The 14,772-nt window shown below is 37.8% G+C and overlaps 1 protein-coding gene across 1 annotated transcript in view; it reads right to left on the reverse strand.

Moving 5' to 3' along the window:
- Nucleotides 1–14,772, reverse strand: part of DKK2 (dickkopf WNT signaling pathway inhibitor 2) — a 107,111-nt gene that overhangs the window by 35,632 nt on the left and 56,707 nt on the right. The window lies entirely within an intron of this gene.

The raw sequence follows: 14,772 nt of genomic DNA on the forward strand, positions 1-14,772 counted from the left end.
AGATAGATAGATAGATAGATAGATAGATAGATAGATAGATAGATAGAGATAGATTCTGATTCTCTGGAAACTTTGCCTGATACAGTGCAGTGTTCATTATCACTCAGTCTACATGATTTCAAATAGGATAAAGGTAAAATAAGATATATATTTATCTTTGTCTTTCCATATTTTTCTTGTACTCCTACATTCTTCTTACTTTATCTATGTCTTATAAATTTTGTTTCTTGATATTTAAACACCACCTAGGATAGAAGTTTCAAAGATACAAAATCGAAATATGTCTTTGCCCTATTTTGTTAATATCCAGATAATTAATGTTTTATATTTTGAGGGACAACTCATATTAGCCATTGTGTTTAAACTATGACAACATAAACTTTTGTGAGTCTGGTGAGTTATTTCTAAAGGTTTGGCGGAAATAAGCTTCTCAAGAATGTCAAAACCAAGAGTTATACAGGTCTTCTCACTTAAAAAGCAATAAAAACTGGAACATATCACCAAAAATAAAATTTAATATATATAACCTCACTTGTTTTTTATATTTATATAATTCTTACCATTTAATCCCAAAGGATATTAATTTTACTAAGAAATTCTTGGTTATACTTGAAACTCAGTGAAAATCCAGTGGTACTTATAGTAATTTGAGATTTAAAAATAACTTGGGAAAATGTAAAGGATTTTAGATAAGTGGTTGCAAATTAACTTAGGCTTAGATGCTTGTAATAATTCAGGGATAATTAATTTGTGCTCATGAGGTGACTGAAATCATAGAATAACCACCTAGTAATTTGATGCAATAATTCTGACTCTGCCAAAAAGTTGGCTTTTGTGATGTACTACTCTTTCACTGAAGAATAATAAATGTTTTTCACTTTGGAATCAGACTTCAAGTTTACAGACAAGTGTACAATTCATTGATTCTTATATACATTTTACACAATGAAATATATATAAGCATATGCATCCACTCTCCATCTCTTCTAAATTTTCAACCATTCCAATTTTCCCAAGAATTTATTTATGTTTTTTATTTAAATCTCATGTGTTAGAAACTAAACTAAATGTCTTGATTTTTTCACAAATAGTCATTGTTCACAAATAGTCGTACTTGAAACAGCATATTATAAGCCCCTGGGTTCTCATTTCTTTAAGCAATAGGCATCTTAATGAAGAGCCTGGAAGTCATAATTCCCTGGAGGCTGCCTCTGAACTAACAGCCATTTCAGCCATAAGTTTCTGGTTAATAATAAAGTAAAAGAAAGGTCACAATGAGGAACTCTCTCCAAAGAATTACATGGATGGCAGCAGGCAAAGAGAGAGAGTTTGTGCAGGGAAACTCCCATATTTGAAACCAACAGATCTCATGAGACTCATTCACTATCACGAAAACAGTGCAGGAAAGACCCACCCCCATAATTCAATCACCTCCCACCAGATTCCTCCCACAACACGTGGGAATTTTGGGAGTTACAGTTCAAAACGAGACTTGGGTGGGGACACAGCCAAACCATATCCGTTTCCTTCATTACTGTAGCTCATTTGTATATCACAGGAGTCATGAATTTTATGTTTTAAATTTAAAGGAGGAACAACTGTATTTAAATTTTACAGGTACTAATAGGATATCAATAGAGTTCTTCAATAGATCAATTCATTCATTTAACTAATGAATATTGAGCACTTATCATAGGCCAGGCACCGTGTCAGGCACTGTTTACACAAAGTGGCAGGAGAAGACAAACACAACGCTTGCTCTTAGGGAGCTTACTATTTTGTGGAGTAGATAGCAATTAATAAAATAAAGCCACCAAACTTAGTAGTCTGAGTAAATGTGGCACACTGCATAGTGGAAGAACCTGACTTAGACTAAAAGTCAGAAGTACCGCAAAAATGTGGTACTCCAGCTAAACCTGAAGAATACCTAGGAGTTACCTAGTTGAAAGGAGAACCAAGCTAAGGAAAAGTACCAGAAACTGAAAAGGTCTATGTCAAGTCCCTGTGGCTGGAGAAAGCCTGGGGATAAAGAAGGTTGAAACCCCAGAGGGAAGAGAGTAAGGTAGGGATGGTGTGAGATGAGGCTGCTCATCCATGTTCCAGAGATTGACCTTTTCCCTGGAAGAAACAGGAAGTTACAGGATTTTTAGGAGGGTGATGACATCCTATGCCACAGATCTGTCTTCATTGCCAGGACTTTTGTGAAATATGGTACCTAGCAGACAATGCCTGACATTTAATATAGCTGATAAATATTTGTTAGGAAAAAGAAGGAAAAAAGGAGGAAGGAACAGAGGGAGGGAGGAAGGGAGGAAAGAAAGAAGAGAATTAGGAAAGGAAGAAAGTAAAAGAGAAAGGATGGGAGTAGAAGAGAAGAAAGAAAAAAAGGAAGAAAGGCAAAGAAGGAAGAGGGCAAGGGAGGAAGGAGGGAAGCAAAAGGAGAAGAAGGAAGGGAGGGGCTGGAAGGAAGGAAAGAAGGAAGGAAGGGAGAAAACAAAAAGGGAGGAAGGAAGAAAGGGGGAGAGAAAGGAAGAGAAAAGGAGGAAGGAAGAAAGGAGTGAGAGAAGAGAAGGGGAAGAAAGGAAGAGACAAAAAAGGATGGAAGGAATGAATGCAGGAAGGAAGGTAGGTAGAAAGGGAAAAAGGGGAGAAGGAAGGAAACATCAAAGAGTGAGACATAGCAGAGGCATAGAATTTAGAGACAAGTCAAATCAATTCCCCATCTACTACTGTGGCTCCTTGAACTTTCTCCATAACATCCCAGGTAATCTCATTTTGGTCGTTATTCCCATTTTTATAGATGGGGATAATAAACCCAGGATAATCAACCTGCTTAAGGTGATGTAACCAGTTCTCACACAAGCGTTCTCTCCAGAATATTAACTCATTCATATGAATGAGTGTGTGTAGACCTATATCATGTATGTGCACGCATATCTTTTTCTCTGTCTCCACTGAGAATGTCTTAATTTTTATTAGATTCCAAGTAAGAGTCAAAATAATGAGACCATGCCTTATATATTCTTAAAATTATTGCAAACATTGTATTTACTTTTAAGTAAAGTTGCTGTGAAAGAGTGCGTCTAACAGATAGTGGGAATTTTATTTATGCAGAAAACGCACTGCATAATGAAGTAATTGAGTCTTCATTTTCCATATGGCTTTCTGGACAGTTTGGCTTTGAATGTGTTGGTAAGATTCCCAAGTGGTTGTCATACGTGAGGCTGATAGAAAATTAAAGGGCTGGCTCTGCTTGTAGTTCCTTCAGGTCAAGAGGAAAGCAGCTAATATTATTGACTCCTCAACCCGAGAGAAGACAAGAAGACATTCCCTCAAGATAAACAGTTTCAAGATAGATCCCTTTCCTGTGTTGCCAGTGTGGATTTCACAGAAGCATGACTAAGGCATACCTGGTCAATTTACAGGCATGTGGAAAGTAAAACAAAAATACCGAAAAAGAAATTTTAGCATTTGAGCAAAAGTACATCCCAGCTCTTTCTGGAATTAAGTACTAAGTTCCTGAAGGATTGAGTTGATTTATGCTTTTTTTTTTTTTTTTTTTTTCCTAATTTAGGAATCAATGACCTCAAAGAAGCCAATTCTTAATCTTTGCTCAGAATTGATGCTGGGCTTCCTTTGCTCTGCTTTTGCTCAAATTTCTCGCCTCCAGTTTGGGGCCCCTCTTTTCTCTGCCTGTCTCCCATCTCCCCTTTCTCTCTCCCCTCTCCTCTCTCCTCTCTTATCTCTCCTCTCTCATCTCTCATCTCACATACTCAGGGCTCATCTCAGATGATCCCACCTCTCTGTATTCATGACTATTTTCCTGGGACTGTCTCTATAGTACTAATGGTTCTCTCTGTTGATCTGTCACTTCCCATGCTTCCCAGCCCTCTATTAAGAAAGACACCATGCCGACTTCACAATTAAACAGAAAAAAAGAAATTTACTCTGAAAATTAATAAGTAACTTGCACCAAGTGTTGCATTTAAAAAGAGAAGAAGACAGTGTTTAAAAAAAGACAGGAGTGATATTCTTTCCCCCCGACATGTTTTCACTCCTCTCTAATTTTTTTTTTTTTTTGGAAGCTTTTGATATTTATTTTGGGTGTTTGCTTCATGTGTGAGAAATATTCTACTGCTTTCTAAACTAAAGAGAGCAGGGACTAAAAACTCTTTGGTATTAACTGGTAGCAGCAAAAGGAAAAAGCTGACGAAAGGAAGAAATGGAGCCCTGAAAAGAACAGAAATATCTCCAAGAGTTTAAATAGGTCAGATATCTACCTATCACCCCCATAATTCTAACCTTCCTCTCAGCTCAAATCTGTGAGGCGTTCCTACTCCAGGGGCATAAGACCTGGAGAACTATAGACCTGGGTGGGAAGTAAAAGAGAGGGACTCTTAATACACAGTTTCAGGGATATTATGAGTTGGATAAAACTTTATGAAAACTCAACCACTGTCATTATTTTTAACAGAACGTGTATTTCAAGCTTGGAGCAAACTTAAGTGCACATAAGCCAGATAGCTTGTATTCGAATTCCAGTTCTACCACTTATGAGATGCATTACCTTTGACAATTATTTAGCCTGAGTTTTTACATTCATAAAATAGGGACAATATTGTTATATACTTCACACGGGTATTGTAAAGATTAACTAAATTAATTAATGTAAAGAACTGACAACATTTTCTGACACTGTGTGGGATTGTTTAATTAAAGAGATACATAAACACTGCAGAAACTTTCTGAATGCATACATAACATCAAGCCTGCAGTAGTGGATCTGGAAGAGAATAGTGATTACCTGTTTTTGCCAATATCACTCTAGAGATATGGTGAGATGAAATGTCACTGCATCCTTAGAGTGATAATGGCACATCCAGAAATGTGCTTAGCGTAGAGCAAGTACTCTACAATAGCATAGCTATTATACTACCATTATCAATGTTATCATGATTATATAACCCTTCCCATGGCATGCTCATCATCAAGAATCTCTTGATTGGCAATTCCTGTTGCTATTACAGAACCTCTCAAATGATTGACTCAATAGGTTTTTCCAGTTTTGGTCAAAATTCCATCTCATTACCACTGTGGTCTTGTTTGTGGACTGCTATATCGTACAAGGCCGACTGAGCCCACAGAATGTTAGCATTGTAGCAAAACTGGCACTGCTGATCATTGGAAAATCTTTAATCCAGATGGTGCAGGTCAACACTTAAAACCCATATGGTTACCTTGAACCTAAGGAGGGGAAAACTGGTGGCCAGTTTCAATTCACATTTGAAAGTGTTTCTTAAGAAATCTTGCTATTAAATGCAATCAAGCACTTTGAGGACTAGAGAGGTGAGGTTTCCAAAACATCAACATTTGGAAACAGAAAAAAGGAATACAATAACTGCTATTGTTATGTTTTAAACTTTTAAAATACCAAATTAGGTTTTACTTTGCTTTGCTTTACTGAAGTAAACATTTGTTTGGGTGGCCATCTTTGAATCTATTCTAGCACTGACTTTTGTCACAGTGTGCAAATGTTTTCTAGCTTTGTGTTCCCTCTGGGTAAACATATAGACAATGTAATTTTCCATATGTACTCTGTCATTTGGGTTACTTTGGAGATATACAGGATTCATGAGTCAGGATAAGCCCAGAAATTCACTTTCTAAGTGATACTGGGCCATTCCCTGTTGACAAGCAATTTCTTTATGTTACAGATTTTTCTGTCTTAAAAGGAAATCACGTTATGTTCCTTTCTATATTGTTAACAATAGTAGTCCCATAATTCACTTTAATGTATTTCAAAACTAATTATTAAACAGCTTATATCTAAACAGCTTATATCTACACTCTGCTTAGTGCTGGAGGAGGAAATAACTGTTAAGATTAATGACACTCTAATGGGACAGAACAGAGAATTCTCTGCCTCTAAGATCATCTAAACCAAAGACATGTACACAACTACCTATAATGTAGGCCAGACCACAGAAATGCTAAGTGATGCTTTAAAGTCTTCTGAAAAATAATTCCTTAATTAAACAAAGTCTCCCTACATGCAGAGTATGAATGATGCTGCTATTACTTATTTCTACTGTCTTCCATCTATTTTATAATGTTCTTTGATCCATTCTCTGCATTCTTCTTTTTTGAAAGTAATATTCTTGATAGTTTAATAATGAGACCCCTCCTTTGTTCCTAGATTCCTTGGCGGCTAATCAACAAAAGCCATTGAAAGACTTAATCCTCTAAGCTTGGCACCACATCAGTCTGGAAGTAGTTTACATGCAGAGTCCTTGGAGTAAATACTCATTAGAGGTTCTGTTGGCTCATTTCGTCACCCACATTTTGCAGTGGGTGGCCCAGTTGGCATCCTCATTATTTTCTTTTTCCACCCCTGAAAATAATCCAGATGTAGCAACCTGACACTACTTTGTTTGGTACTCTAAATCCATTGTAATGAAGGGTCCATTAATTTGTGATGCTAGCTAGTAAGTCCAGATAAATAAAGGCCTCAGGCCGGTAATGCTATAATAAATCTTTTACTAATATACTTTTTACAGAGCAACCTATTGAATGCAACTCAATGGCTTCAAGGATAATTTACTGTAATTTCTTGTGCCTGAAACTTAGAGAATTATGTGCCATCTACCCCGGCCTCACTACTTCTCCTCCCCACCCACATTTTTACACTAACAAACAAGTCAATTTACAGAAGCAAATTTATCCAGGTTATTCACTAATTACAAAGCAAGTATCTTGCTTCTTCATTTATTACCTAGATAGACTTTACTACATAGCTTCTTGATTATTACTTGAATCAAAGAAGCAGAGAGTCTCCAAAATGTTATTATCTTTCCAGGTTTAACAATGAAAATCTCAAAAACAAAACAAAACTTTGTTTCTTGACTTCCTAAGTACAAACTACTGTTAAAAGACGAGGAGGGTAAGATATACCTTATTCTTTCAGAGCTTGTTTTATTGTTATAAAGCCAATAAAAGTAAGTTGTCACTTTTTCCCTCAAGATTATGACAATAATCTGCAAAATGGGCTTGCAATAAAATTTACCAGATAGGACATTTATTAATGCAAGGATTAAAATCACAACATATATAAAGTTCTTAGAACAGTGTCTAGCTTTAGGCCATGAGTATCAATGTATGAAAAGCTATTATATTCTTGTCATATGAATTCATATTAATCTTTTTGTTTTATACTTTAAGTTCTCAAATACATATGCAGTACATGCGGCTTTGTTACATAGGTATGCATGTGTCATGATGGTTTCCTGCACCCACCAATCCGTCGTCTACATTAGGTATTTCTCCTAATGCTATTCCTCCCTTACCCTCCCACCCTACTATAGGCCCTGGTATGTGATGTTTCCCTCTCTGTGTCCCTGTGTTCTCATTGTTCCACTCCGACTTATGAGTGAGAACATGCGGTGTTTGGTTTTCTGTTCCTGTGTTACTTTGCTGAGAAAGATGGTTTCTAGCTTCATCCATGTCCCTGCAAAGGACATGAACTCATCCTTTTTCATGGCTGCATAGTATTCCATGGTGTATATGTGCCACATTTTCTTTATCCACTCTATCATTAATGGGCATTTGGGTTGGTTCCAAGTCTTTGCCATTGTGAATACTGCTGCAATAAACATACATGTACATGTGTCTTTATAGCAGAATGATTTATAATCCTGTGGGTATATACCCAGTAATGGAACTGCTGGGTCAAATGATATTTCTGGTTCTAGATCCTTGAGGAATTGACACACTGTCTTCCACAATGGTTGAACTAATTAACCCTCCCACCAACAGTGTAAAAGGGCTCCTATTTCTCCACATGCTCTCCAGCATCTGTTGTTTCCTGACTTTTTAATGATTACCATTCTAACTGGAGTGAGACAGCATCTAATTTTGGCTTAGATTTGCATTTCTTTAATGATCAGTGATGATGAGTTTTCTTTTCCTATGTTTGTTGGCCACATAAAGGTCTTCTTTTGAGAAGTGTCTGTTCATATCATTCACCCACTTTTTGATGGGGTTTTTGTTTTTTTCTTGTAAATTTGTTTAAGTTCCTTGTAGATTCTGGAGAATTCTGTAGATTCTCTCTGTCAGACAGAGAGGTTGCAAAAATTTTCTCCCATTCTGTAGGTTACCTCTGATGAAGTTTCTTTTGCTGTGCAGAAGCTCTTTAGTTTAATTTGTCTATTTTGTCCCATATGTCTATTTTGGCTTTCGTTGCCATTGCTTTTGGTGTTTCAATCATGAAATCTTTGCCCATGCCTATGTCCTGAACGGTATTGCCTAGGTTTTCTTCTAAGGTTTTTGTTGTTTTAGGTCTTACATTTAACTCTTTAATCCATCATGAGTTAATTTTTGTATAAGGTGTAAGGAAGTGATCCAGTTTCAGTTTTCTGCATATGACTAGCCAGTTTTCCAACACCGTTTATTAAATAGGGAATCCTTTTCCCATTGCTTGTTTTTGTCAGGTTTGTCAAAGATCAGATGGTCAGAGTCGTAGATGTGTGGTGTTATTTCTGAGGCCTCTGTTCTGTTCCATTGGTCTATATATCTGTTTTGGTACCAGTACCATGCTGTTTTGGTTACTGTAGCCTTGTAGTATAGTATGAGGTCAAGTAGCATGATGCCTCCAGTTTTGTTCTTTTTGCTTAGGATTGTCTTGGCTATATGGGCTCTTTTTTGGGTCCATATTAAATTAAAGTAGTTTTTTTCTAATTCTGTGAAGAAAGTCAGCAGTAGCTTGATGGGGATAGCATTTAATCTATAAATTACTTTGGGTAGTATGGCCATTTTCATGATATTGATTCTTCCTAAGCATGGAATGCTTTTCCATTTATTTATATCCATGAGCATGGAATGTTTTTCCATTTATTTATATCCTCTCTTATTTCCTTCAGCAGTGGTTTGTAGTTCTCCTTGTCAGCTGTATTCTTAGGTATTTTATTCTCTTTGTGGCAATTGTGAATGGGAGTTCACTCATGATTTGGCTCTCTGTTTGTTATTGTTGTAGGAATGATTTTCGCACATCAATTTTGTGTTCTGAGACTTTGCTGCAGTTACAGCAAAGGAGGCTGAGACAATGGGGTGTTCTAAATATACAATCATGTCATATGCAAACAGAGACAATTTGACTTCCTCTCTTCCTATTTGAATATGCTTTATTTCTTTCTCTACCTGATTGCCCTGGCCCAAACTTTCAATAGGATGTTGACTTGTAGTGGTGAGAGAGGGCATCCTTTTCTTGTGCCTGTTTTCAAAGGGAATGCTTCCAGCTCTTGCCAATTCAGTGTGTTATTGGCTGTGGATCTCTCATAAATAGCTCTTATTATTTTGAGATACATTCCATCAATAACTAGTTTATTGAAAGCTTTTAGTTTGAAGTGGTGCTAAATTTTCTTGAAGGCCTTTTCTGCACTTATTGAGATAATCATGTGATTTTGTCATTGGTTCTGTTGATGTGATGGGTTACATTTGTTGATTTGAGTATGTTGAACCAGGCTTGCATCCCAGTGATGAAGCCAGCTTGATCATGGTGGATAAGCTTTCTGATGTGCTGCTGGATTCGGTTTGCCAGTATTTTATTTAAGATTTTTGCATTGATGTTCATAAGGAACATTGGCCTGAAATTTTCTTTTTTGGTTGTGTCTCTGGCAGGTCTTGGTATCAGGATGATGCTGGCCTCATAAGATGAGTTAGTGAGGATTTCCTCTTTTTCTATTATTTGGAATAGTTTCAGAAGGAATTGTACCAGCTCCTCTTTGTACCTCTGGTAGAATTCGGCTGTGAATCCGTCTGGTCCTGGACTTTTTTTGGTTGGTAGGCTATTAAATACTGCCTCAATTTCAGAACTTCCTATTGGTCTATTCAGGGATTCGACTTCTTCCTGGTTTAGTTTGGGAGGGTGTATATGTCTAGGAATTTATCAATTTCTTCTAAATTTTCTAGTTTATTTGCCTAGAGGTGTTAAAGTATTCTCTGATGGTAGTTTGTATTTCTGTGGGATCAGTGGTAATCTCCCCTTTATCGTTTTTTATTGTGTCTATTTGATTCTTCTCCATTTTCTTCTTTACTAGTTTGGCTAGCAGTCTATCTATTTTGTTAATCTTAAAAAAAAAAAAAAAGCTCCTAGATTCATTACTTTTTTGAAGGGTTTTTCATGTCTCTATCTCCTTCAGTTCCACTTGAATCTTAGTTATTTCTTGCCTTCTGCTAGCTTTTGACTTTGTTTGCTCTTGCTTCTCTACTTCTTTTAATTGTGATGTTAGGGTGTTGATTTTAGATCTTTTCTGCTTTCTCCTGTGGGCATTTAGTGCTATAAATTTCCTTCTAAACACCGCTTTAGCTGTGTCCCAGAGATTCTGGTACGATGCGTCTTTGTTCTCATTGGTTTCAAAGAACTTATTTATTTCTGCCTTAATTTTGTTATTTACCCAGTAGTCATTCAGGAGCAGGTTGTTCAGTTTCCGTGTAGTTGCACGGTTTTGAGTGAGTTTCTTAATCCTGAGTTCTAATAAGGATTTGATTGCACTGTGTTCTCAGAGACTGTTCATTAAAATTTCCATTCTTTTCCATTTGCTGAGGAGTGTTTTACTTCCAATTATGTGTTAAATTTAGAATAAGTGCGATGTGGTGCTGAGAGGAATGTATATTCTGTTGATTTGGGGTGGAGAGTTCTATAGATGTCTATTAGGTCCACTTGGTCCAAAGCTGAGTTCAAGTCCTGAATATCCTTGTTAATTTTCTGACTCATTGATCTGTCTAATATTGACAGTGGCATGTTAAATCTCCCACTATTATTGTGTGGGAGCCTAAGTCTCTTTGTAGATCTCTAAGAACTTGCTTTACGAATCTGGGTGCTCCTGTATTGGATGCATATGTATTTAGGATAGTTGGCTCTTCTTGTTGCACTGATCCCTTTACCATTATGTAATGCCCTTCTTTGTCTTTTTTTATCTTTGTTGGTTTAAAGTCTGTTTTATCAGAGACTAGGATTGCAACCCCTGCTTTTTTTTGCTTTCCATTTGCTTGGTAGATCTTCCTCCATCCCTTTATTTTAATCATATATGTGTCTTTGCACATGAGATGGGTCCCCTGAATACAGCACACCAATGGGTCTTGACTCTTTATCCAATTTACCAGTCTGTGTTTTTTAATTGGGGCATTTAGCCTATTTACATTTAAGGTTAATATTGTCATGTGTAAATTTGATTCTGTCATTATGACCCTAGCTGGTTATTTTGCTCGTTAGTTGATGCAGTTTCTTCAAAGGGTCGATGGTCTTTACAATTTGGTATGTTTTTGCAGTGACTCATACTGCTTTTTCCATTCAGTATTGAGTGCTTTTTCAGGATCTCTTGTAAGACAGGCCTAGTAGTGACAAAATCTCTCAGCATTTGCTTATCTGTAAGGATTTTAGTTCTCCTTCGCTTATGAAGCCTAGTTTGGCTGGATATGAAATTCTGGGTTAAAAACTCTTTTCTTTAAGAATGTTGAATATTGGCCCCCACTCTCTTCTGGCTTGTAGGGTTTCTGCAGAGAGATCTGCTGTTAGTCTATTGGGCTTCCCTTTGTGGGTAACCCAACCTTTCTCTCTGGCTACCCTTAACATTTTTTCCTTCATTTCAACCCTGGTGAATCTGACAATTATGTGTCTGGGGTTGCTCTTCTCCAGGAGTGTCTTTGTGATATTCACTGTATTTCTTGAATTTGAATATTGGCCTGTCTTGCTAGGTTGGAGTAGTTCTCTTGGATAATGTCCTGAAGAGTGTTTTCCAACTTGATTCCATTCTCCCTGTCACTTTCAGGTACACCAGTCAAACGCAGGTTTGGTCTTTTCACATAGTCTCATATTTCTTGGAGGCTTTGTTCTTTCCTTTTCATTCTTTTTTCTCTATTATTGTCTTCACACTTTATTTCATTAAGTTGATGTTCAATCTCTAATATCCATTCTTCCACTTGATTGATTCAGCTGTTGATACTTGTGTATGCTTCACAAAATTCTCTTGCTGTGTTTTTCAGCTCTATCAGGTCATTTATGTCCTTCTCTAAACTGATTATTCTAGTTAGCAATTTCTCTAACCTTTTTTCAAGATTCTTAGCTTCCTTGCACTGAGTTAGAACATGTTCCTTTAGCTCAGAGTAGTTTGTTATTACCTACCTTCTGAAGCCTACTTCTGTCAATTCATCAAACTCATTCTCCATCCAGTTTTGTTCCCTTGCTGGTGAGGAGCTGTGATCCTTTGGAGGAGAAGAGGCCTTCTGGTTTCTGGAATTTTCTGCCCTTTTGCGCTGGGTTTTCATCATCTTCATGATGAAATCTACCTTTGGTCTTTGATGTTGGTGACCTTCAGATGGGGTTTTTGTGTGGCTGTCCTTTTTGTTGATGTTGATGCTATTCCTTTCTGTTTGTTAGTCTTCCTTCTAACAGTCAGGCCTCTCTGCTGTAGGTCTGCTGGAGTTTGTTGGAGGTCCACTCCAGACCCTGTTTGCCTGGATATCACCAGCAGAGGCTGCAGAACAGCAAAGATTGCTGCCTGTTCCTTCCTTTGGAAGCTTCTTTCTAGAGGGGCACTCTCCAGATGCCAGCCAGAGCTCTCTGTATGAGGTGTCTGTGTTGACCCCTGCTTGGAAGTGTCTCTCCCTCAGGAGGCACAGGGGTCAGGGACCCACTTGAGAAGGCAGTCTGTCCCTTAGCAGAGCTTGAGCACTGTGTTGGGAGATCTGCTGCTCTCTTCAGAGCCAGAAGGCAGGAACGTTTAGGTCTGTTGAAGCTGCGCCCACAGCCACCCCTTCCCCCAGGTGCTCTGTCCCAGGGAGATGGGAGTTTGATCTATAAGCCCCCCACTGTGACTGCTGCCTTTCTTTCAGAGATGTCCTGCCTGGAGAGAAGGAATCTAGAGAAGCAGTCTGGCTACAGCAGCTTTGTGGAACTACAGTGGGCTCCAACCAGTTCAAACTTCCTGGCACAAGTTTATTTACACGGGGAGGGGAAAACCACCTACTCAAGCCTCAGTACTGGTGGATGCCCCTCTCCCCACTAAGCTCAAGCATCCTAGGTCAACTTCAGACTGCTGTGCTCACAGCAAAAATTTCAAACAATGGATCTTAGCTTGCTGGGCTCTGTGAGGATTGGATCCGAGCTAGACCATTTGGCTCCCTGGCTTCAACCCCCTTTGCAGGGGAGTGAATGGTTTTGTCTCGCTGGTGTTCCAGGTGCCACTGGGGTATGATTAAAAAAAAAAAAAAAAAAAAAAAAACTCCTGCAGCTAGCTCAGTGTCTGCCCAAACAGCCTCCCAGTTTTGTACTAGAAACCCAGGGACCTGGTGGTGTAGGCACCCAAGGGAATCTCCTGGTCTGTGGGTTGCAAAGACTGTAGGAAAAGCATAGTATCTGGGCTGGAATGCACTGCTCCTCACAGCACAGTCCCTCACAGCTTCCCTTGGGTAGGGGAAGGAGTTCTCCGACCTGTATTAATCTTAAATAAGGAAACATTCAAAGGTTGTTTTGTTTTGTTTTGTTTTCAGAATTTATAAAACAGTGAAGTTCTATTGCTAATTTCTCCATAGATGACAGGAAATTGAGAGGAGATATGGTGTTGAAGAATAAAGGAATGTGGCCACCCTTTATAAAGGAATTGTGGCCTCCAGGTGTAGAATATTATATTTATATATTTGCACACATTACCTCATTAAATACTCACAATGACCACACAAGGTACATACTGCTTTGTCTGTTGGGCAAAAAACTAACTGTGGGCTAACAAAGGTTAAATAAAAATCCAGGATTTCAAGGCAAGCTCATCTAACTCAAAAAATCAGATTCTTTCTTCACATTGTTTCCATTCCCTGAGTTCTAACCAGACTACTTAGTATCCTTTTTTTTTTTTTTCCAAATACAGGAAGAGTGTAGGAAGCATCCTGTCATCTTGTGCAAAATCATACTGTATCTTGGATTTTAACTGCCGCTAAGATTTAATAACTTTGGAGGGAAAAACAGCAAGGTATCCTCCTGTGTATCATAAATAGGCTACTCCATGGTAAATTACATACTCATGAGTTATCCTAGAAGGAGCCTCACATCACTCTGGGACAGTGTTGCTGACCATGGCCAAAACCATGAGGGCTTGCACGTGTTCAGGATCAGCTCTGCTAAGTGTGTAACCCACATGCAGATGCTGTGCTATTCCCAGCCTTACTACCGACTTACTCAAACTCGCTGCACTCAAGCACAGATGCAGTTTCTGTCTTTTCTCATACATTACAGTATCCAGGTGTTTGTTTGTTTGCTCAGCCATGACATTGAACCACACAAGACTTTTATAAGTGGTCAAATAGATTCATAAGGGGGCAATTCATAATACTAGTCATTTTAAATAGTTTACTACCATAAGTCTAAATTACTCGTTCACAAACATACATATAAAACTTCTAAAATGTCATTTTGGTGACCATATCACGGTTTCTGCTATACCAACTTATATTACAGAAAACTTCTCTCAAATGGTATGCTAGAAGAGCTCTGAAATAAAGTTTTAATTTAAACAAGACAATTGCTATATAGCTAGACATGTTTATTTTGTTTTATTATGTTTTGTTTCACTATCAGTGTGCTTTGAAACTCAGTACATCTGAGGCACTTGTATTATTGATTTCAACTTAGACTATATGGTTATATATCTTTACTATCTACACATCTATATATTTACACATATTAATATATATCTATAGATATATATGTGTATGTGCATATATACA

The sequence above is a fragment of the Piliocolobus tephrosceles genome, chromosome 3 (genome assembly GCF_002776525.5).
Source record: "Piliocolobus tephrosceles isolate RC106 chromosome 3, ASM277652v3, whole genome shotgun sequence".
Lineage (NCBI taxonomy): Eukaryota > Metazoa > Chordata > Mammalia > Primates > Cercopithecidae > Piliocolobus > Piliocolobus tephrosceles.